This window comes from Chiloscyllium plagiosum, unplaced genomic scaffold, assembly GCF_037043375.1.
Source record: "Chiloscyllium plagiosum isolate Xiang-an unplaced genomic scaffold, Cpla_swu_hap1 HiC_scaffold_18, whole genome shotgun sequence".
Taxonomy (NCBI): Eukaryota; Metazoa; Chordata; class Chondrichthyes; order Orectolobiformes; family Hemiscylliidae; genus Chiloscyllium; species Chiloscyllium plagiosum.
Window position 1 is genome coordinate 76,103,756 of NW_028270156.1, and position 22,940 is coordinate 76,126,695.

The window sequence follows — 22,940 nt, forward strand, 5'->3', positions numbered from 1 at the left end:
TGGGTGAGCAAGTTTGCAGATGATACGAAAGTTGGTGGAGTTGTTGACAGTGAGGAAGGATGTGTCAGGTTACAGCAGGATATAGATAAGCTGCAGAACTGGGCAGAAAGGTGGCAAATGGAGTTCAATGTAGCTAAATGTGAGGTGATTCACTTTGGTAAGAGTAACAAAAAGATGGGGTACTGGGCTAATGGTTGGATACTTGGTAGTGTGGATGAGCAGAGGGATCTTGGTGTCCATGTACACAGATCTTTGAAAGTTGCCACCCAGGTAAATAGAGAGGTGAAGAAGGCATATGGCGTACTGGCTTTTATTGGTAGAGGAATTGAGTTCCGGAGTCCTGAGATCATGTTGCAGTTGTATAAGACTCTGGTGCGGCCGCATCTGGAGTATTGTTGGCAGTTTTGGTCGCCATACTATAGGAAGGATGTGGAGGCACTGGAACGGGTGCAGAGGAGGTTTACCAGGATGTTGCCTGGTATGGTAGGAAGATCGTATGAGGAAAGGCTGAGGCACTTGGGGTTGTTTTCATTGGAGAAAAGAAGGTTTAGGAGTGACTTGATAGAGGTGTACAAGATGATTAGGGGTTTAGATAGGGTTGACCGTGAGAACCTGTTTCCACGTATGGAGTCAGCTATTACGAGGGGGCATAGCTTTAAATTAAGGGGTGGTAGGTATAGGACAGATGTTAGGGGTAGGTTCTTTACTCAGCGAGTTGTGAGTTCATGGAATGCCCTGCCAGTAGCAGTGGTGGACTCTCCCTCTTTATGGACATTTAAGCGTGCATTGGATAGGCATATGGAGGATAGTGGGCTAGTGTAGGTTAAGTGGGCTTGGATCGGCGCAACATCGAGGGCCAAAGGGCCTGTACTGCGCTGTATTCTTCTATGTTCTATGAATCCAAGAACCATGAAAGTGGCTGAAGAAGAAATTGCGTGGGCCCTGGCTGATATTTTTGCAGCATCATTTGCCACGGGTGAGGTACTAGATGACTGTAGGGTAGTGAATGTTGTGCCCTTACTGAAGAAAGGTTACAAAGAAAAACCTGAGAACTACAGACTAGTAAGCCAAACATCTGTGTAGCTAAGTTACTTGAGAGGATTCTGAGAGAAAAGATATGCATGCATTTGGAAAGACAGGGTTTGATTAGGAATAGTCAACATGGTTTTATGCATGGGAGATTATTCCTCACAAATTTGTTAGAGCTCTTTGATGAAGTGACCAGGAAGGTTGATGAGGGCAGGGAGGTAGACATGGTCTATACGGATTTCAGTAAGGCCTTTGATAAGGTTCCTCATGATAGACTGCTCTGGTAGGTTAGATCACATGGAATGCAGGGGAGTTGGAAAATTGGATACAGAATTGGCTTGATGTAGGAAGCAGAGGATAATAGTGGAAGCATGCTTGTCGGACTGGAGGCCTGTGACTAGCCTCAGGTGTTGGTGCTGGGTCCATTGCTGTTTGTTACCTATATCAATGATTTGGATGAGAATGTACAAGGCATGATTAGTAAGTTTGCAGATGACACTAAAATAGGTAGTATTGTGGACAGTGAGGAAGGTTACGAGAAATTGCAGCCGGATATTGATCAGCTGGGGAAGTGGGCCGAGAAATAGCAAATGGAGCTTAACATAGATAAGAGGTCTTGCATTTTGGAAAGTCAAATCAAGGTAGGAGTTTCACGGTGAATGGTAGGGCCTTAAGGAGTGTAGTCGAACAGAGGGACCTGGGAGTTCAGGTGCACGGTTCTCTGAAAGTGGAGTCACAGGTAGACGGTACAGTAAAGAAGGCTTTTGGCACACTGAGTATAAAAGTTGGGAAGTTATGTGGCAGTTGTACAGGACATTGGTGAGGCTGTACTTGGAGTATCATGTTCAGTTTTGGTCACCTTGATATGGGAAGGATGTTATTAAACTGGAAAGAGTGCAGAAGAAATTTACAAGGACATTGCCAGGACCCAGCGGTCTGAATTATTGGGAGAGGTTGGACAAGTTAGGACATTTTATTTCTTTAGAGCAGAGGAGACTGAGGGGAGATCTTATACAATAAGATCATGAGAGGTATGGATAGGGGTGAATGCACGCAGTCTTTTTCCCAGGGTTGGGGAATGAAGGACTAGAGGACATCAGTTTAAAGTTAGAGGGGAAAGAATAAAAGGAAACCTAAGGGGCAACTTTTTTTATATATACAGGAGGTTGTATACATATGGAATGAACTGCCAGCAGAAGTTGTTGAGGCGGATAAATTAATAACATTTAAAAGGCATTTGGATAAATACATGGATAGGAAAGATTTAGAAGGATATGGGCTAAGTGTAGGGAAATGGGGCTAGTGTTGGTGGATGTTTTGGTCAGCATGGTCCAGTTTAGTCCAAAGAGGGTGGTGTGTGGGTGTGAGTGTATATGTGTAAGGGTTTGAGAGAGAGCTTGTGTATGAGAAACGGTCTGTGTGAGTGTTTGGGTCTGTAGTGTGTGTGTGTGTGTAATGCAGTGGGGTCACCTGTAGTATGACATGAACCCAAGGTTCCGTTTGAGGCCATACCCCCATGGGTTCATGTCACACAACAGCTGACCCCTACCACACACACACTCACGCAGACCATCTCTCATACACAAGCTCTCTCTCATACGCTCACACATATAAACTCACACAACACCCTCTCACAGACTTATACCCCTTTACACTCACACACATACGCTCTCTCACAGACACTCATACCCACCCAAAACACATACACTTACATGTACACGCACCACATATAGGTTTGTGGGGTGAATTGGTACTTGCAGAATTACATTTTATTTTGCTCGAAAACTGCATGAATCCATGTAAGATTCTGCAAATCCCTCTTTTAGAAATAGAATCAGTTTGAATGTTGGGGCACAGACATCCTCACACAGGGCACCTCACAACTTCAATGCATTATCTGAGCTGACACGGCACCTATTGTTAAAGTTCACCTGAGAATGTAATTTTAAAAAATAGTTCTGGGATTTACATATTAAAGAACTGAAACCAACATGATCATTCTAAAAGATGAGAGACTTAATAAACAATCCAAATCTTTCACACTTATAGTAAAATTTTACTATAAATTCTGTGTCTTATGATCTTATACTCCACAACCACCTGATGAAAGAGCAACGCTCCGAAAGCTAGTGCTCCCAAATAAAGCTAGTGCCTGTTGGACTATAAGCTGGTGTTGTCTGATTTTTAACTTTGTACACCCCAGTCCAACACTGGCACTTCCAAATCATGGTTATAGATTAAGAAGTGTGGATGTACAAATGGACCTGGGTGTTCTTGTTTATGAGTCACTGAAAGCTAACATGCATGTGTAGCAAACATTTAGAAATGTAAATGGTATGTTGGACTCTATTCTAAGGGGATTTGAGTACAGGAGTAAATATATCTTGCTTCAATTATATAGAACCTTGGCTAGATCGCACCTGGAGTATTGTGTGCAATTTTGGTCCACATACCTAAAGAATGATACATTTTCCATCGAGAGCGAAAGTTTGTGGAAACTCAGTCATGAGTATGTTCACGATGGATTTCTAGATACCAATAACATCTCAAGAGATATGAGGATAGCATTTGAAAATGTTCTGAGATAGATGATCTTGAATCACAGAGGTCTAAAAGGGCTAAATGGACTACTCCTGTTCCCATCACACCCTTCTAAATACAAAACTTTTCATTTATAGTCTGCCTCCTTGATCCTGCGACATACTGTGTGCTGCTCAAAGTGGGGTATCACTTCTAGACACTTCTTGGTGCTCCAAAACCTCACATATGTATACCTTAGCCCAAGACCTCTCCCAGGTTATAATCCTCAGAAGACCCATTTTGTCCTGTGCATGTCAGACGCACATCCACCAAGGATCTGCTCTTCCACTTGGGTTTGCCCAAAACTCACCTCCCCTCCATACACACGTACAAAGAACAAAGAGAACAAAAAATGGTACAGCATAGGAACAGGCCTTCGACCCACCAAACCTGCGCTGACACATGATGCTTTTCGAAACTAAAAATCTTTTGCATCTATGCTGTCCATATTCCTCTATTCATTTTTCCGTCAAGATACCTTTTAAACACTGTTATTATATGTCTCCAACAATCCCTCTGGTCGTGTATTCCAGGCACCTTCTGTGCAAAAAATGTGACTCTCACATCTCTTTTAAACTCATTCGTTTTACCTTAAACCTGGTATGTCCCCAGTAACTGAAATTTCTAAACATTTCACACTCTTAGATCTTACCACAATGCCCGTCGCCTTATTCCTGCTCAGACCCCACTCATTCAGTCCTACACCAAAGATTAAAAATGTTGTCAAACTATCCAAAGACCCTAATATACCTGACTGACAAACACTAGGTTAGATGATTATTTTTAACCAATGGCAGAAAATAAAAAGATTCTATCTGGCAATCATGTAATCTGGAAGCTTGCCCAGCTGCAGCTACTGGCCACCTACATTTTGGAGCTGAAGCAGCAGCTGGACTCACTTGGGACATCTGCAATGCTAAGATTACCATGGACAACATGATAGTGAAGTTGTCACACCATAGATAAAGACTGAACGAGCAGAAAGGGGGTGATGACCACCAGGCAGGGCAGAGGAAGGCAAGTAGAGGGAAAGACTGTGAAAGAGAGAGAGAGAGAGAAAACACATATAATTGCAGACCCCTTAGCCTAACATCAAAAGTGGGTAAATGCTAGCACCTATTATAAAAGATGTGATAGCAGAATATTTGGAAAGTATTAATTGGGTTAGACAAAATCAGCAAGAGTTTAAGAAAGGGAAATCATGCTGAACTGCTCTTCTGGAGGATGTAACCAGTACAGAATTAATTTTTTTTCTGCATGGGATGAGGATGTCACTGGCTACATCAGCATTTATTGCCCATCTGCCATGGTGGGATTTGAATCTAGATCCTCGGAACATTAGCTGTGTGTCTGGATTAATAATCCAATGTTAATAACACTAGGCTATCTCCTCCCCCATAATGAGGGAAAACCAGTGGATGTGTATATTTGGATTTCAAGGCTTTTGATAAGACCCCACAAAAGAGGTTAGTAGGCAACATTGATGCACATAGGACTGGGGGTAATATATTGGCATTGATTGAGAATTATTGACAGACTGGAAACAGAGTGGAAATACGCATGTTTTTCTCAGTGGCAGGTGGTGACTAGTGATGTACCGCAGGAATCAGTGTACCACAGGAAGAGCCCCAGCTATTCACAATATATATATGTGGATGAGGAACCAAATGCAATATCTTCAAGTTTGCTGAAGACACAAATCTGGGGGATGGATTGTGAGTTGTAAGGAGGATGCGAGGAGGCATTGGGGAAATTTTGACAACTGAAGTGGGCAAATACATGGCAGATGCAGTATTTTGTGTGGATAAGTGTGTAGTTATACACTTCAGTGTGAGAAAAATGCAGAATATTATTTAAACGGTGATATATTTGGCTACGTTGATGTACAAAAGGATCTGGTTGTCATTGAACACCAGTCAATGAAAATGTAAGCAAGATTGTGCAGCAATCAATTAGAAAGGTGAATAACATGCTGATCTTCATTACACATAGATTTGAGTTCAGAAAAAGGCATGTTTTAATGCAGTAGGGATGTTTTACTGCAGAGCCTTGGTTAAACCTTATCTGGATTATTGTGAGCAGTTTGGTTTCCCACCTGAGAGAGGTCATACTTGCTATAGGGAATGCAATGAAGGTGCACTTGGTCAATACCAAGAATTTCAGGACTGTCCTATGAGGAGAAATTGGTTTGACTGGACTTCTCATCATTGGAGTTTAGAAAAGTGAGAGATGTGATTGAAACATATAAAATGCAAATAGGGCAAGACAAAATATGCAGGAAGGCTATTTCCTGTTGGGGAGTCTAGGACCATCAGTAACAGTTTCAGGATACAGGATGGACCATTTAGGAATGACATTTCTTCACTCAGAGGGTGGTCAATCTGTGGAATTCACTATTCTAGAATGCTATAGAGGCTGGATTTATTCAAGAAAGAAATGAATACACTTTTAGATATTAAAGGTTCAAGGGATAGGGAGGGAAAGTGAGAATATGGCATTAACCTAGAGAGTTAGCCTTGATCATATTGAATGGCAGAATAAACTTGAAGGACCAAATTGCTTACTCCTGCTCCTAACTTTCCATGTTTCCTGGAGACTGTGAAGCTTCGAGCATAATCTTCCAACTCTCTTTGGACTAGAATGCGGTGCTAAAGGACTGGGGAATTGTAAATGTTCAAATGCTTAAAATTGGAGCAAAGAATAAACCCAGCAAATGCAGACCAGTCTGTAGTGGAAACCTTTAGAGAGGCAGGAATCAATTCGTATTTGGAATTTAATGGGCCAGTAAATAAGTCCTCCTTCCGCTCAAAAATGGGTAAGATGGATCGACCGTGCTCAATTGCCCATCGCGTCCGGGGATGTGCAGACCAGATGGATTAGCCATGGGAAATGCAGGGATACGGTAGTGGGTTGGTTTGGGTGGGATGCTGTTCCGATGGGCGGTGTGGACTCGATGGGTTGAATGGCCAGCTCCCACAGTGAAGGAATTCTGCGTTTCAATATGAACGGATACGCTTCTTTCTTTACCGTATCACTACAATGATTAGGTCAACTTGCGCTCATTCCCTGTCTATTTCCCTGTTTGCACAACTCTAAATTTCAGACAAATCCTGACGGCTCCCAAGGCAGCTCCTGCCGCTTGAGGAATTTCTCTCCGTCTTCCTTCGGAAACGTTGACTCTCGTTATGCGGGCTCTCGCACTTGAAGTGGCCGAACTCCGGCAGACATCGCGCCAATTCCCAGATCAACCGCCATAAGCCCGCGCGACCCTCTTCCCGGGGCTGGCTCATGTGTAATGGCCGCCAGCGCGACCCTCTTCCCGGGGCTGGCTCATGTGTAATGACCGCCCGCGCGACCCTCTCCCTGGGGCTGGCGCATGTGTAATGGCCGCCAGCGCGACCCTCTCCCCGGGGCTGGCTCATGTGTAATGGCTGCCCGCGCGACCCTCTCCCTGGGGCTGGCGCATGTGTAATGGCCGCCAGCGCGACCCTCTTCCCGGGGCTGGCTCATGTGTAATGACCGCCCGCGCGACCCTCTCCCTGGGGCTGGCGCATGTGTAATGGCCGCCAGCGCGACCCTCTCCCTGGGGCTGGCTCATGTGTAATGACCGCCCGCGCGACCCTCTCTCTGGGGCTGGCGCATGTGTAATGGCCGCCAGCGCGACCCTCTCCCCGGGGCTGGCGCATGTGTAATGGCCGCCCGCGCGACCCTCTCCCCGGGGCTGGCTCATGTGTAATGGCCGCCCGCGCGACCCTCTCCCCGGGGCTGGCGCATGTGTAATGGCCGCCAGCGCGACCCTCTCCCCGGGGCTGGCGCATGTGTAATGGCCGCCCGCGCGACCCTCTCCCTGGGGCTGGCTCATGTGTAATGGCCGCCCGCGCGACCCTCTTCCCGGGGCTGGCTCATGTGTAATGGCCGCCCGCGCGACCCTCTCCCTGGGGCTGGCGCATGTGTAATGGCCGCCAGCGCGACCCTCTCCCCGGGGCTGGCGCATGTGCAATGGCTGCCCGCGCGACCCTCTCCCCGGGGCTGACGCACGTGTAATGGCCGCCCGTGCGACCCTCTCCCCGGGGCTGGCGCATGTGTAACCGCCATAAGCCCGCGCGACCAACTCCCCGGGGCTTGCGCACGTGTAACCGCCATAAACCCGCGCGACCCTCTCCCCGGGGCTGGCGCATGTGTAATGGCTGCCCGCACGAACCTCCCCCCGGGGATGACGCATGTATAATGGCTGCCCGCGCGACCCTCTCCCCGGGGCTGGCGCATGTGTAATGGCTGCCCGCACGAACCTCCCCCCGGGGATGACGCATGTATAATGGCTGCCCGCGCGACCCTCTCCCCGGGGCTGGCGCACGTGTAATGGCCGCCCGTGCAACCCTCTCCCCGGGGCTGGCGCATGTGTAACCGCCATAAGCCCTCGCGACCCTCTCCCCGGGGCTGGCGCATGTTTAACCGCCATAAGCCCGTGCGACTCTCTCCCCGGGGCTGGCGCACGTGTAACCGCCATAAGCCCTCGCGACCCTCTCCCCGGGGCTGGCGCATGTTTAACCGCCATAAGCCCGTGCGACTCTCTCCCCGGGGCTGGCGCACGTGTAACCGCCATAAGCCCTCGCGACCCTCTCCCCGGGGCTGGCGCATGTTTAACCGCCATAAGCCTGTGCGACTCTCTCCCCGGGGCTGGCGCACGTGTAACCGCCATAAGCCCGCGCGACCCTCTCCTCGGGGCTGGCGCACGTGTAACAGCCATAAGCCCGTGCGGCCCTCTCCTCGGGGCTGGCGCACGTGTAACCGCCATAAGCCCGCACGACCCTCTCCCTGGGGCTGGCGCACGAGTAATGGCCATAAGCCCACGCGACCCTCTCCCTGAGGCTGGCGCACGAGTAACAGCCATAAGCGCTCGCGACCCTCTCCCCGGGGCTGGCGCATGTGTAACCGCCATAATCCTGCGCGACTCTCTCCCCGGGGCTGGCGCACGTGTAACTGCCATAAGCCCGCGCGACCCTCTCCTCGGGGCTGGCGCACGTGTAACAGCCATAAGCCCGTGCGACCCTCTCCTCGGGGCTGGCGCACGTGTAACCGCCATAAGCCCGCGCGACCCTCTCCCTGGGGCTGGCGCACGAGTAATGGCCATAAGCCCGCGTGACCCTCTCCCCGGGGCTGGTGCACGTGTAACCGCCATAAGCCTGCGCGACCCTGTCTCATGGGAAGGTCTGTCACAGCTGCCCGCGCGACCCTCTCCCCGGGGGTGAGGCATCTGTACCCGGTCTCCTTTAATATGCGATGGGGGAAGTAATCAAGATATCGGGAAGTGGCTAACACTGACAAAAGCAACCCTCCAAAAAGTTAGAAAATGTGGTCAATGTTACTAAATGGATGCAAATGTTGAAACATATGAAAGATGAGGGCAACAGAGATGTGGTTTCTGACACACATAATGAGGATCAGTTGGACAACGGACAACTAGTGAGGGGTATTTGAGGAAGGCATGCAGCAGGCACAAGAGGTTTTGCTGGCAGTCGCCAAAAGACAATGCCAATTCTTGTACATAGGATAGAGAAACGAAAACATCAAGCAGCTATTGATAAATTTGAAGGCGGCAGTGGAAGACAAAAGGAAAAATACATTGGCAGTTTATGAAGTTGAACAAGTACACAATTTGAGAGCAACACCAAGATATTGACAGCTATTAAGGATCATTAATGTTGGATTAAAACATTGCATCTGAAGAAGATAGGAGAAATATTCAGATGAAAATAAAAAATGTTTGCTGGTTAATTCCTGGGAAAACATCTCTCGTCATTGTTTCAGCAGTCTAGTAAGCTTCAAATATGTTTTCTCTCTGAAACATACATCTGGTGACTTGGCCAATGTTATTCTTTAGGTGGAAGTGAGGACTGCAGATACTGGAGATTAGTCCAGAGTGTGGTGCTGAAAAAGCACAGCAGGTCAGGCAGCATCCGAGAGATGAGAATCAACGTTTCGGGCAAAAGCCCTTCATCAGGAATGTTATTCCCTGATTGGCACTATTTCCCTAGCGCAGTTCACCTTCTGGAAAAATGATGACATGGAGTTGTCACCCGATAGGTGAGAATCCAAAGCCTATATTAAATACTGCTCTATTCCTTCTTCTAGTTCTTATTTGATTGTCAAGAATTTTGTGGTCTTTTCAAATTGTCCAAGAAACGGCATAACCGCAAGCCTTTTTATATGTTCATGCTATGCCATTTATGAGGAATCAGGGTGGCACGGTGGCTCAGTGGTTAGCACTGCTGTCTCACAGTGCTAGGGATCCATGTTTGATTCCAGCCTCTGGCGACTGTGTGGACTTTGCACATTCTCCCCGTGTCTGTGTGGGTTTCCTCTGGGTGCTCTGGTTTCCTCCCAGTCTGAAGATGTGCAGGTTAGGTGAATTGGTTATGCTAAGTTGCCTATAGTGTTCAGGGATGCGTAGGTTAGATGCCTTAGTCAGGGTAAATGTAGGGTAGGGGAATGGGTCTGGGTAGATTGCTCTTTGGAAAGACGGTGTGACTTGTTGGGCCAAATGGTCTGTTTCTACACTGTAGGGATTCTGTGACATGGGTTGGCTTCCATGCTTTATTACGTTGTTGTCTCGCTTTGCTCCTTTGCACTTGTGCAAGGAATGTCTTTTTGTCTATGTTTTTATTTTTTAGGGTGAGGAATTGTGTGCGTGCTCCAAGATTTATGACAAGGTAGGAAGTACATTACAAAGCAAGGTCCTGCTGAAATGTAAATAAAGCACTGAATTGTATTGGTATATTGTACCTAAAGTGTTATTTACAGTTTTGCTTCCCAGTGAATGAATATGAATGCCTTTGAAAAGACCCAAGACTGAGACAATTGTGTGTGTTTGTTGTTCAAACCCATGACATGAGAAAATATGAAGGAAAATGAATACCAGAAAAGAGAGACTTTACTATGGTAGAATTGAAATTTGAAGCTTGTGTTCAAACAGTAGGTATTATAGAAGTGAGAAGGAAATTCAAGTTGAAGTTTTTCACTCAAATAATTAATTTTCCAGGGATGATCGTTCAGGCGAACAAGGTAACAACAAAGTACAGTTTTCATTTATAATGTGCCTTGAAATCTGAAAGCATTTTAAGAATTTTAACTGAATCACATTTGGGAATAGACATAGATATGAATTTTATATTTGTTCACATATAACTTCGTTTTCAGTGGTATTGCCTTCTAATGAGATAATTTAGCTGCAGCCAATAAAGCTAGTTGCAAACATCATAATGTTGAAGCTTCATCTGAAATACACTTTATACAGATATCTATGTTTAACTAATCAAATAAAACTGAAATCTGAAAATGAAAGCAAAATAACATACTAGTTAAGTTCAGAAGTGGGCACAAAATATCTGTTTACTCTTAAAATTCTAATTGACTTATCTGCTTACAGAAGTTTAGCATAGAATTAAAAAAGGTTTGTCTGGGCTTGCACAAAATCTTTAAGCACCCTCGTGAATTATACGTGCCTCCCTGTTTGGTTTACAAGATAGAGACATTATGAAATGCTAGTGAGACTCAGCTGGCCTGGCAGCATGTGTGGAGACAGAAACAGAGGTAACGGGTTTGTATCCTTCAGAATACTTATAGACTGGCTGTAGTTCCTTAGGGCTCCAGGGAAGTTTTGATAGATTACTTACAGTGTGGAAACAGGCCCTTTGGCCCAACAAGTCCACACTGACCCTCCGAAGAGCAACCCACCCAGACCCACTCCCCTACGTTTACCCCTTCACCTAACACTACAGGCAATTTTAACAATTTTTAGCCAGTTCACCTAACCTGCACATTTTTGGACTGTGGAAAGAAATGAGCACCTGGAGGAAACCTCCACGCAGACACGGGGAGAATGTGCAAACTCCACACAGGCAGTTGTCTGAGGCGTAAATTGAACTCGGGTCTTTGGCGCTGCGAGGCAGCCATGCTAACCACTGTGCCACTGTGCCGCCCTACTCATTCCACTTTCCTGAATATGGTTCTGCCAGTTCTGGATGTTTGGGTGGGGTGGGCCTAGGAATTACAGTTATCGTATTGTGGCACTCCATAGCTTTCATTCCTACGTTTTATTAGATACCACTCTTGCATGCAGTTATGTCAAAACCTGATTCTTAAATTTGATGCAAACTCATTGGAGAATAATTCTCCCTGATCCATTTGTGAATTTCAGTGAGTTTATTCCCAATTATGATATTATGGCAGAGATCCTTAAAACATTTCTTATGCAAGGATCTAGAATGTAATCCTGTAAATAAAACGAGGGTGGGATTGTTTGCTACCAGGTTTGTTAGGGTGACCTTTCAAAAAGCAAACAGTAACACTTCAGATTAGAATTTTCAATAAGATTATCAAACAAACATTTACCTGTATGGCTGAAACTTGACAAATAGAGTGAAATTTTGCAATATCTGACTTAGTTAATCATTAAATACCATTCACAAATGTTATGCTTATGTGGCAGGCTTCCACGCCTGAAGACAATGGCCGGTTCTCTGGTGGGAATTCTGTGTTAAACATTGTCTAGTGTGGCTCAGGTGTTTCATTCTGGCATTGCCCCCTCTGTCACATTTGCTGCAGAGTAAGGCAGTAGACTGGGACTGTGCAGGATTCCCTTGCCTCTGTTTTCTCACGGTCCTCTTCTTGCACTCTTGCACCTTCTGTTTCTGCTTGCTTCTCCAGTGTCCCTGCGGATAGTCTGGATCAACAGACCATGCCCACTGACAAGTGTCTTCCATTTGTCAGTGCCGATGACCATCATCGTTATATCTAATTTGCAGACAACCTTGTAGCAGAGGGCTTCACACTCGGGATGTTGTGAGTCAGGGATGAATTCACGATACTGAAGTTCAGTCATCATTGATCTGATAAATGGCTGAGACAGTGTAGATGTTGATGGTTTAATAATGAGTGCATGCTGGTTAAATTGCCATGCTTCAGGTCTTTGAGTTGATAACTTGTCCTGCTAAGAATTGCCAAATCTATGTCTTGGGATTGAAAATGGAAACACTTTGCGCCTTTTTTTCCAGTAAAATGTGTGGACCAGGTCTCTTTGCACGATGGACTATCTTCAAGTGTAATCTGGGAGAACATGGTGTTACGAAATGGGATAAACCCCTCAGCTAATTTAAAACAGACACACAGAAAAGTGCACCTTGTCTCATCATCTGTTAAAGTATGAGCTACAAAGAACTACCAAATTCCACTATTTCAAAAAAATTAACAATTTATTTGCTAAATCCAAGTAAAAAAAAATAAACAACAACTATCTACTCTGTAAACCTCCTTTGTCTGATCAATTTATCTACCTCGCACTCTACAACAATATACTGATCTGATAAAAAACCCCAATTACGTTTTACAAAAAATTCAATTTTCAAAACCAGTCAGCAGTGTCGATTCTCCTGCATCTTACTGTTTTCTTTCCTTTGGTCTTCTGCTTCACAGATTTCATATGAAAAGGTATTTTTCAGAGAGGGGTTCTGCGGGCATAGTCTACTGGTACTCTTTGCCGTTCTGGCTAACTGTTCAAAATACCCAATTTTTATACCCCAAAACATCAGACTGTCTGATTGGTTTGATGTCATCAAAACATTAAAATTTAAATTCAATTAGATTTTGGAATCTTGGGCATAATTTAAACTGATTAGCCGAATTCAAATTTGTTTTGTTTCATGGCAACGCAGCTCCAGCCAAATGTTACATTTTAAAATTATTCAGCACACTCTGTGCTTGCAGTCAGTCCTTGCCAGCTTTCACTGTCTCTTAAAGGTACAGTACACACCTACCCCTTCATCACAATGGTGACCAAGAAAGCTCTAGCCATTACAAAAAGTCTGTCTGTCATGGCTGAGGTGGACATTAAACACATGCAGGAGTTTAACAAAGCTTGCAAATGAGAGAGTTCCAATGGCTGAATTTGTCAAGCAAAGAAAGTCATCTCTCTTACATTATTTGCATAAACTTCTCTGTTATTTCTGGAGGGAGGGGTGCATATCACAACGATTGCGACTATGTAGACAAACAAGGGAAATTGCAGTGATTGCGACATCTGTTGAGGCATCTCCCTACCATGCATTGTGGAAATGTATTTGGCCTGTGTTGCCCTTGTATAACTGCAGATCTTGGCTGATTCATACATCCTGAATCCCAGTGGGTTTGTGATCTGTGTTAGATTAGATTAGATTCCCTACATTTTGGAAACAGGCCCTTAGGCCCAACAAATCCACACCGACCCTCCAAAAAGTAACCCACCTAAACCCATTCCCCTACCCTTTGTTTATCTCTCAGTAATGTACCTAACACTGTGGGCAACTTAGCATGGCCAATTCACCTGATCTGCATATCTTTGGTTTGTGGGAGGAAACTGGATCACCCGGAGGGAGGAAACCCACATAGACACAGGAAGAATGTGCAAACTCCACACAGAAGTCACCTGAGGAATCTGGATCCCTGGTGCTGTGGGGCAGCAGTGCTAACCATTGACCCACCGTGCCGCCCATGTGGGGCCATGGATTAGTGACCAGGCCACACCCCCTCAAAAATATTTTAAGGAAGTAGCCTAGATGCTAACCTTGTCTTATTTTAAAGGCAGATGTGAAGTGGATATTCCAGGTGCGGTGCAGCTGGTCAAACCACTTGGCTTTGAGAAAAACTATTTATTTAAACACTACAGTTGAAACCTAAACAAGAGAAAATGGAATTTAGGATAACTTAACTATTGGAAAACTTAATTGACCCTATACAGCAACTTAACTAAGGAACTGTTCCAATCCAGTAATATCCCATAAACACACTCTCAGCAAAAAGATAAATTGAAACCCAGATTCTTACAGGCAGGAGGGAACAACATCCAAAGAGATTTCAGAGAGAAAGTCAGTCAGGAAGCATTTGCTGAAGCTTGCAACCTTTCCTGGACTCCAGCATCTAAATCAAACTAGAAAAAACCTGAACTAGGAGAACTGGCCACTCCCCATTGTTAAACTTGGCTCTTCCTTGACCCTTAGCACCTCTGCCTTTGCAACCTCTCAAAAAAAACCCAAGAACAAAATAAACTTGTTAAAGCAACTGCATCTTCACATCTGGAAGACAGCAACTCCCCTAAGAATCTTCCATGCTTCAATAAAGTGGCCTCTTATTCTTCATAGAATCATAGAATTGTTATGGCCTAGAAAGAGGACATTTGATTCAATGTGCCTGCACTAGCTCATTAAATGACCATCATCACCTCATGCCAATCTCCTTTCTCCCCTTACCCTTTGCACACTATTTCTATCCAAATAATCATCTAATGCCCTCTGAAATGCGTTACTTGAACCAACCTTCACCACATCCCTAATTACATGTGAGGGAAAAACATTGTTTGTTACATCACCCTTTCTTCTTTTACACATCACTTCAAATCACTTTTGATCATGTCCCTTTTACAAGTGGAAATATCTTCTCCCTATCTACTCAGTCCAGCTGCCTTTCAAATTAAAGTGAAAACCTTTATCAAATCTCTAAGGAGAACAGCTCCAACTTCTTCAATTCATCTTTATTTTCAATCATAACTGATATTTCTGATTCCAGAAACCACTCTTAGAAATTGCTTCTGCACTCTGTCCGATATATTCACATTTTTCTAATGGGGACTCTCAACTGTCCAGCTGAGGTCTTAACAGTGTCTTTTATGCAAGTTCTACATCACCACCTTACACTTGTACTCTGTACCCCTTACACTTTAGCTGTACACTTTATTAACTGCACTTTTCATCTGTCTTGCCACCTTCAATGATCCGTGCACATCTACATCCAGTTTCCTTTGATCCTGCACCTCCTTTAGAATTGTACCCTGTATTTTATGATGTTTTTCAATATTCTTTTGGCCAAAATGTATCACCTCACAGTTCTGAAGAAGAGTCATGAACTATGATTTCTCTCCACAAAGGCTGCCAGATCTACGGAGATTTCCCTGCAATTTCTATTTTTGTTTCTGATTTTTGGCATCTGCAGTTCTTTTGGTTTTTTTGCATCTCATCACAGTTGTCTGAGAGAACCTCATCTGCTATCTATCCAGCCACTCCATCACCTTGTCAATGACCTTTTGGAGTTCCATGGACACATAGTTTCATTTGCAAACTTTGAAATTGTCCAAGATCCAGATCATCAGGAAAAGCCAGCCTGATCCCTAAGGAACTCCACTACAAAATTTCCTCCAGCCTGAAAAATATCCACTGACTTTATTTCTTATCACTCAGCAAATTTTGTATCCACATTGCTACTGTCCCTTTTGAACCTATATAACTTTACTCACATGTCTGTTTTGTGGCCTTGTTTCCAATGTCTTCTGAAAATCCATGTATATCACTTCATTGAGCCTTTCTGTATCTCACCAAAACACTCCAGTAAGTTAGTTAAACATGACTTTGCCTTTAGAAATTCATGTCTACTCTCCTAATTAACCCACCTTTTTCCATGTGATTACTAATTCTGTTGTGAATAAGTGTTTCTAGAGGCTTTTCCACCATTGAAGTTAAACTAACTGGTTTGTAATTACCCTTACAAACTGTCTTGAACATGGCCATAATGTTTGCAATTCTCTAGTCTTCTGGCATCTTCCTTGATACTGTGGAAGGCTGAAAGATTATGGAGGATGGCACCTGCAATTTCTGTCCTCACTTACCTCAAACTCCTTGATGTATCTTATCCAGTCCTGTGTTTGTCAATTTTAAATACCAACAATCTATCCAAGACTTCTCTCCTCCAAGTTTTCAACCTTTCTAGTGACAGAGTTTCCTCATCTGTCACCACAGCCTGGGCAGCATCCTCCTTTATTGTAAAGTTGCTTGAAAAATATTAATTTACCACCTCAGCTTTACCCTGCCTCCATTTTGGTCTCTGACCAGCCTTAATTCTCCTTTAACCACAGTCTTATATGCCGACAGAAAACTTTGTAATTTCCTAAATGTCAGAAGCTAGTCTTTTCTCATAATTCCTTTTCAGAGTCACAGAGATGTACAGCACGGAAACAGACCCTTTGGTCCAACTTGTCCATGCTGACCAGATATCCCAACCCAATCTAGTCCCACCTGCCAGCACCCGGCCCATATCCCTCCAAACCCATCCTATTCATATACCCATCCAGATGCCTTTTAAATGTTGCAATTGTACTAGCCTCTACTATTTCCTCTGGTAGCTCATTCCATACACACACACCACCCTCTGTCTAAAAAAGTTGCCCCTTAAATCTTTTTTATATCTTTCCCCTCTCACTCTAAATCTATGCCCTCTAGTTCTGGACTTCTCCACCCCAGGGAAAAAAAACTTTGTCTATTTATCCTATCCATGCTTCTCATGATTTTATAAACCTCCATAAGGTCACCCCTCAGCCTCCGATGCTTCAGGGAAAACAGCCCAAGCCTATTCAACCTCTCCCGATTGCTCAAATCCTCAAACCCTGGCAACATTATTGTAAACCCTTTCATGTTTCACAACATCTTTCCGATAGGAAGGAGACCAGAAATGCATACAATATTCCAACAGTGGCCTAATGTTCTGTACAACTAATGACCTCCCAACTCCTGTACTCAATACTCTGCCCAATAAAGGAAAGCATACCAAACTTTTTTTTCACTATCCTATCTACTTGCGACTCCACTTTCAAGGGGCTATGAACCTGCACTCCAAGGTCTGTTTGTTCAGGACCTTACCATTAAGTGCATAAGTCCTGCTAAGATTTGCTTTCACAAAATTAAATTCCATCTGCCACTTCTCAGTCCATTGGCCCATCTGATCAAGATCCCATTGTAACCTGAGGTAACCTTCTTTGCTGTCCACTACACTTCCAATATTGGTGTCATCTGCAAACTTACTAATTATACCTGTTATGCTCACATCCAAATCATTTACGTAAATGACGAAAAGTAGTGGACCCAGCACCGATCCTTGTGGCACTCCACTGGTCACAGGCCTCCAGTCTGAAAAACAATCCTCTATCACCACCCTCTGTCTTCTACCTTTGAGCCAGTTCTGTATCCAAATGGCTAGTCCTCCCTGTATTCCATGAGATCTAGGCAAACGTGAGGACTGCAGATGCTGAAGATTAGAGTCAAGATTAGAGTGGTGCTCGAAATATACAGCAGATGAATGGCTCCTGCCCGAAACGTAGATTTTCCTGCTCCTCAGATGCTGCCTGACCTGCTGTGCATTTCCAGCACCCCTGTAATCTCGCATGAGATCTAGCCTTGCTAACCAGTCTCCCATGGGGAACCTTGTCGAATGCCTTACTGAAATCCATGTAGATCACATCTACCGCTCTGCCCTCATCAATCCTCTTTGTTACTTCTTCAAAAAACTCAATCAAGTTTGTGAGACATGATTTCCCACGCACAAAGCCACGTTGACTATCCCCAATCAGTCCTTGTCTTTCCAAATACATCTACATTCTGTCCCTCAGGATTCCCTCCAACAAACTGCCCACCACTGATGTCAGGCTCCCTGGTCTATAGTTCCCTGGCTTGTCCTTACCCCTTTCTTAAACAGTGGCACCATGTTAGCCAACCTCCAGTCTTCTGGCACCTCACCTGTGACTATCAATGATACAAATATCTCAGCAAGAGGACCAGCAATCACTTCTCTAGCTTCCCACAGAGTTCTAGGGTACATCTAATCAGGTCCTGGGGATTTATCCACTTTTATGCGTTTCAAGGCATCCAGCGTGTTCTCCTCTGTAATATGGACATCTTTCAAGATGCGTTCTATACCTTCCATGCCCTTTTCTACAGTAAATACGATAGTATCTCCCCCATCTTCTGCAGCTCTTCACAAAGGCCACCTTGCTGATCTTTGACGGGCCCTATTCTCTACCCAGTTACCCATTTGTCCTTAATGCATTTGTAAAACCCTCTGGATTCTCTAAACTTAACTCTATTTGCCCTCCTGATTTATTTCTTATGTGTACTCCTACTGCCTTTATACTCTTCCAAGGATTCACTTGAATTACCCGTCTATACCTATCAAATGCTTCCTTCTTTTTCTTAATCAAACCCTCAAATTCTTTAGTCATCCAGCATTCCCTATACCTACCAGCCTTTCCTTTCACCCGAACAGGAATATACTTTCTCTGGACAATCGTTATCTCATTTCTGAAGGCTTCCCATTTTTCAGCCATCCGTTTACCTGCGAACATCTGCCCCCCCAATCAGCTTTTGAAAGTTCTTGTCTAATACCGTCAAAATTGGCCTTTCTGCAATTTAGAACTTCAACTTTTAGATCTGGTCTATCCTTTTCCATCACTATTTTAAAACTAATAGAATTATGGTCGCTGGCCCCAAAGTGCTCCCCCACTGACACCTGCTTTATTTCTAATGAGTCGGTCAAGTTTTGCACCTTCTCTGGTAGGTACATCCACATACTGAATAAGAAAATTCCTCTCCATCTCAACCCTTAACACTTAGGCAGTCCCAGTCTATGTTTAAAAAGTTAAAATCCCCTTTTGTAACCACCCTATTATTCTTACAGATAACCGAGATCTCCTTACAAATTTATTTCTCAATTTCCCTCTGACTATTAGGGGATCTATAATACAATCCCAATAAGGTGGTCAGCCCTTTCTTATTTCTCAGTTCCACCCAAATAACTTCCCTGGATGTATTTCCAGGAGTATCCTCCTTCAGTACAGCTGTAATGCTATCCCTTATCAAAAATGCCACTTCCCGTCCTCCCTTGCCTCCCTTTCTGTCCTTCCTTTTGTATTTGTATCCTGGAACATTAAGCTGCCAGTCCTGTCCATCCCTGAACCAAGTTCCTATAATTGCTATGATATCCCAGTCCCATGTTCCTAACCATGCCCTGAGTTGATGTGGCTTCCCTGTTAGACCTCTTGCATTGAAATAAATGCAGTTTAATTTGACAGTTCTACCTTGTTCTCTGCTTTGCCCCTGCCTGCCCTGACTGTTTGATTTGCCTTTGTTCTCAACTGTACCAGTCTCAGATTGATCTCTTTCCTCACTATCTCCCTGAGTCCAACGTGGCAGCATTTTAGTCCCTTTCCAATTTAGGTGCAATCTATCCTTCTTGTACAGGTAACTTCTACCCCAAAAGGGATTCCAATGATCCAAAAATGTAAATCTTTCTCCCATACACCAGACATGCATTCATCTGCTCTATTTTTGCTTCTGTTCTTTACTTTTTCACTTCCCCTCTAAACCTTCAGTACTTGTATTGGTTATCAATTGGTTCTGTCTAATACCTGTCATTAGCACACAGGGACTTAAAATTCTCACGCTCTCATTTTTTTCTGCATCTATCTCCAGGATACTTCTTTATTAAATGTTATCAATTCTAATTATTTCATTGTTCAAATCAGATTATCCTGAAGCTGTTGTGTGGAATGGAAGTGAAGGGGTGATGGTTTTGAACTGGTAGAGTTTTCATCCTGACATTGTGGAGTCATTGATAACTCCACAGTCTTTATCCTTACCTTGAGCTGGTGCAGTCTTGTCCGAAATAGATGATAGCTCGGTTCCCTGGATTCTCTCTGTCTCTCTCTCTCTCTCTCCGCCTACCTCTCTGTTGATAAACCTTATTTTGGGGGCTGGCCATCTTTGCTATGTCAGTGAGCTTTCTGAACCCACTCAGCCAATAGCCACAGGCAGCTACCCATGATCCAGGATGACTGTTATTCTCTTGCCTACCTCCATTTGTAGATTAATTTTCCAAACGCCCAAGGACAAAAGCTTATTTTCAAAGACACTACACGCATCATTGTGTAGTATGGTGCCTGATAAATCTTTGGTTATATTTGTATATGGCTGGTAACTACTGTAACACAGGCTTATTGCAAGACTTATCATACCACTTAGTGTACAATCTGTGTGGTGTTGGATTGGAATTTTGCAATGATATGTCCTTTGCATGCAACTGAAAACCATTAATAGAACTTTAATAGTGTCTGTTATCTGGGTGGGATGATATAACAGCAGAATATCAAATTTGGTCAAACTGTGCATTCTGTGTCTTTGCCAATCATTCTTGAAACAACAAACATGGATCCCTGTTCTGGAGCTACTTGAAGGCCCACTCAGCAATATGTAGGTGAGTTATTCTTGTCCTGTTTTTGCTATGGCAAAATTTATGCAAGCATTATGTTGAGATGTTTGTGCCATTTGGAGATATTTCCTGTACATGACAAAAATGGAAAGAAAAGTACCCCCTTTGCATGGGTATAGATATTTGTGTAGCAGTATTTGGTCTGCAACATGACTAGCATATGCTTGGGAGGTGAGAAGAAGAGGAGGGTACTTCATTGAAGGTCTGACCCACAAATGGTGTTCTAGGACTGCCTTCCCATATAACCTTGGGACAGAACAGTGCCTGAGGAGATTATGAATCCCAAAGGAGGTAATCACTAAGTTGTTTCACCTCCTTCACATCAGCTTCTATCCTCAAAGCCTGGCCAAGACAATAGTCGTTCAGGTCATTAGCCTTCTAACATACTTTTCAGTTACAGCAAATTGTTCACCATTCACAGACATGATGAGAATGATCAAAGGCACACCATAAAATAAGGACTTGATGTTCTTCTCCCTGAGAAGGGAAATTCAGTTGGCTTTTTCAGAAGCTATGTCAGTCCACCCTGTTAATGGGGAGGAATACTGCAAATAAAATTTGCAGTATTACTCTCTAAACTTGCCATTGGTGTACAAATGCACCAAACGTTCACCTTAGCTTATGCCCCTTGGAAGTAAGCACGATCCATTTAGCCTACATTGCCTACTGACCTCTGGACTCTAAACACACCACATTGTGGTTGATGACCCCTTTCTGCCATTTCCATCATGAAAGGTCAGAAGGCTTCAACAATAACTATGAAGAACAATACGGCCCACTTTAATATGGTGTCATTTGTATAATCATATATACAGTTGTTTACTTATTTACAAAGTCATTAATACATGTGATGAAAATCTGAGACTCCCGTATAAATCCCAGTTGTCACATCCCATCAGTCAGAGAATTTCCCGCTTATTCTTTTGCACATCAATTACCATCAGGTTCTTCCTGATACCATTCACTCGGTTTTCTGCTAGAAATTCATTGTATCTCAGTTTATCAAATGCATTCGGGAAATCCATAGAGACAGTATCCAAAGATGTTTTTCTTATTCCCCTTCTTAGTGACTTCAAGAATGAACTGTGCAAGTTATACTTGTCATCAGTACAAGTCATAACTAAACTCATGCTGATATTGTCATTTTTTATATTACTCAGATGCTCTGTCTATTCCTGATGATATTTTTCAGTTACGTCCTCAGCGTTACTAAGCATAATACCTAGATCTAGAGGAAAATTATGATTAACGTAGCTGTAATTTCCAGGTGTAATTCTGTTTAGATGAAGCACAGATATAAAGATCTTTGTTTTTCAATCTTTTTTCTCCTATTAACCAAGACTGTATCCAGACAAATGATAATAAGAACTACATTTTGGAAGTACAGTATAGGCCAACTAACATATTGAGGACAGGTGAGGAAGTATTCAGATAGTTCCTAAATGTCTTGCTTTCAGAAACAAATAATACAGGAAGTTAATATTTCCTTGTGAAAACTTTGTTTTGTTCAATCAAGTATGTGATGAAAATATAAAGCAAATGAATTGGTTCAAACTGTCTCAGATTCAAAAAAAGAATTACTGTGAAGAGAAGTACATGTGGCTATTGAGAGAGCATGCGAAAGACTGGCAGCTAATGTAAAGGGGAACCCAAGAAAATCATCTGTGTAATATAAAAAATCAAAAGGGCAATATAGGGTGGGGTTCTGTTCTAGGGACTATGAATAGGATCTAAGCATGGAGACAGAGGACATAGCTGAGATCCTAATATTTGTGGGCGGCACGGTGGCACAGTGGTTAGCACTGCTGCCTCGCAGCGCTAGAGACCCGGGTTCAATTCCCGACTCAGGCGACTGACTGTGTGGAGTTTGCACGTTCTCCCCGTGTCTGCGTGGGTTTCCTCCGGGTGCTCCGGTTTCCTCCCACAGTCCAAAGATGTGCAGGTTAGGTGAATTGGCCATACTAAATTGCCCGTAGTGTTAGGTAAGGGGTAAATGTAGGGGTATGGGTGGGTTTCGCTTCGGCGGGTCGGTGTGGACTTGTTGGGCCGAAGGGCCTGTTTCCACACTGTAATCTAATCTAAATTAATACCTCACACAAGTTTTACCAAGGGAGAAAGTTGTATAAGTAATTGTGAAAGAGGGGCAGCTGAGAAAGTATCGGCTAAAAACTGATGAAGAGGAGGCATTAGAGCGGCTAGCAATATTTGATTACTGA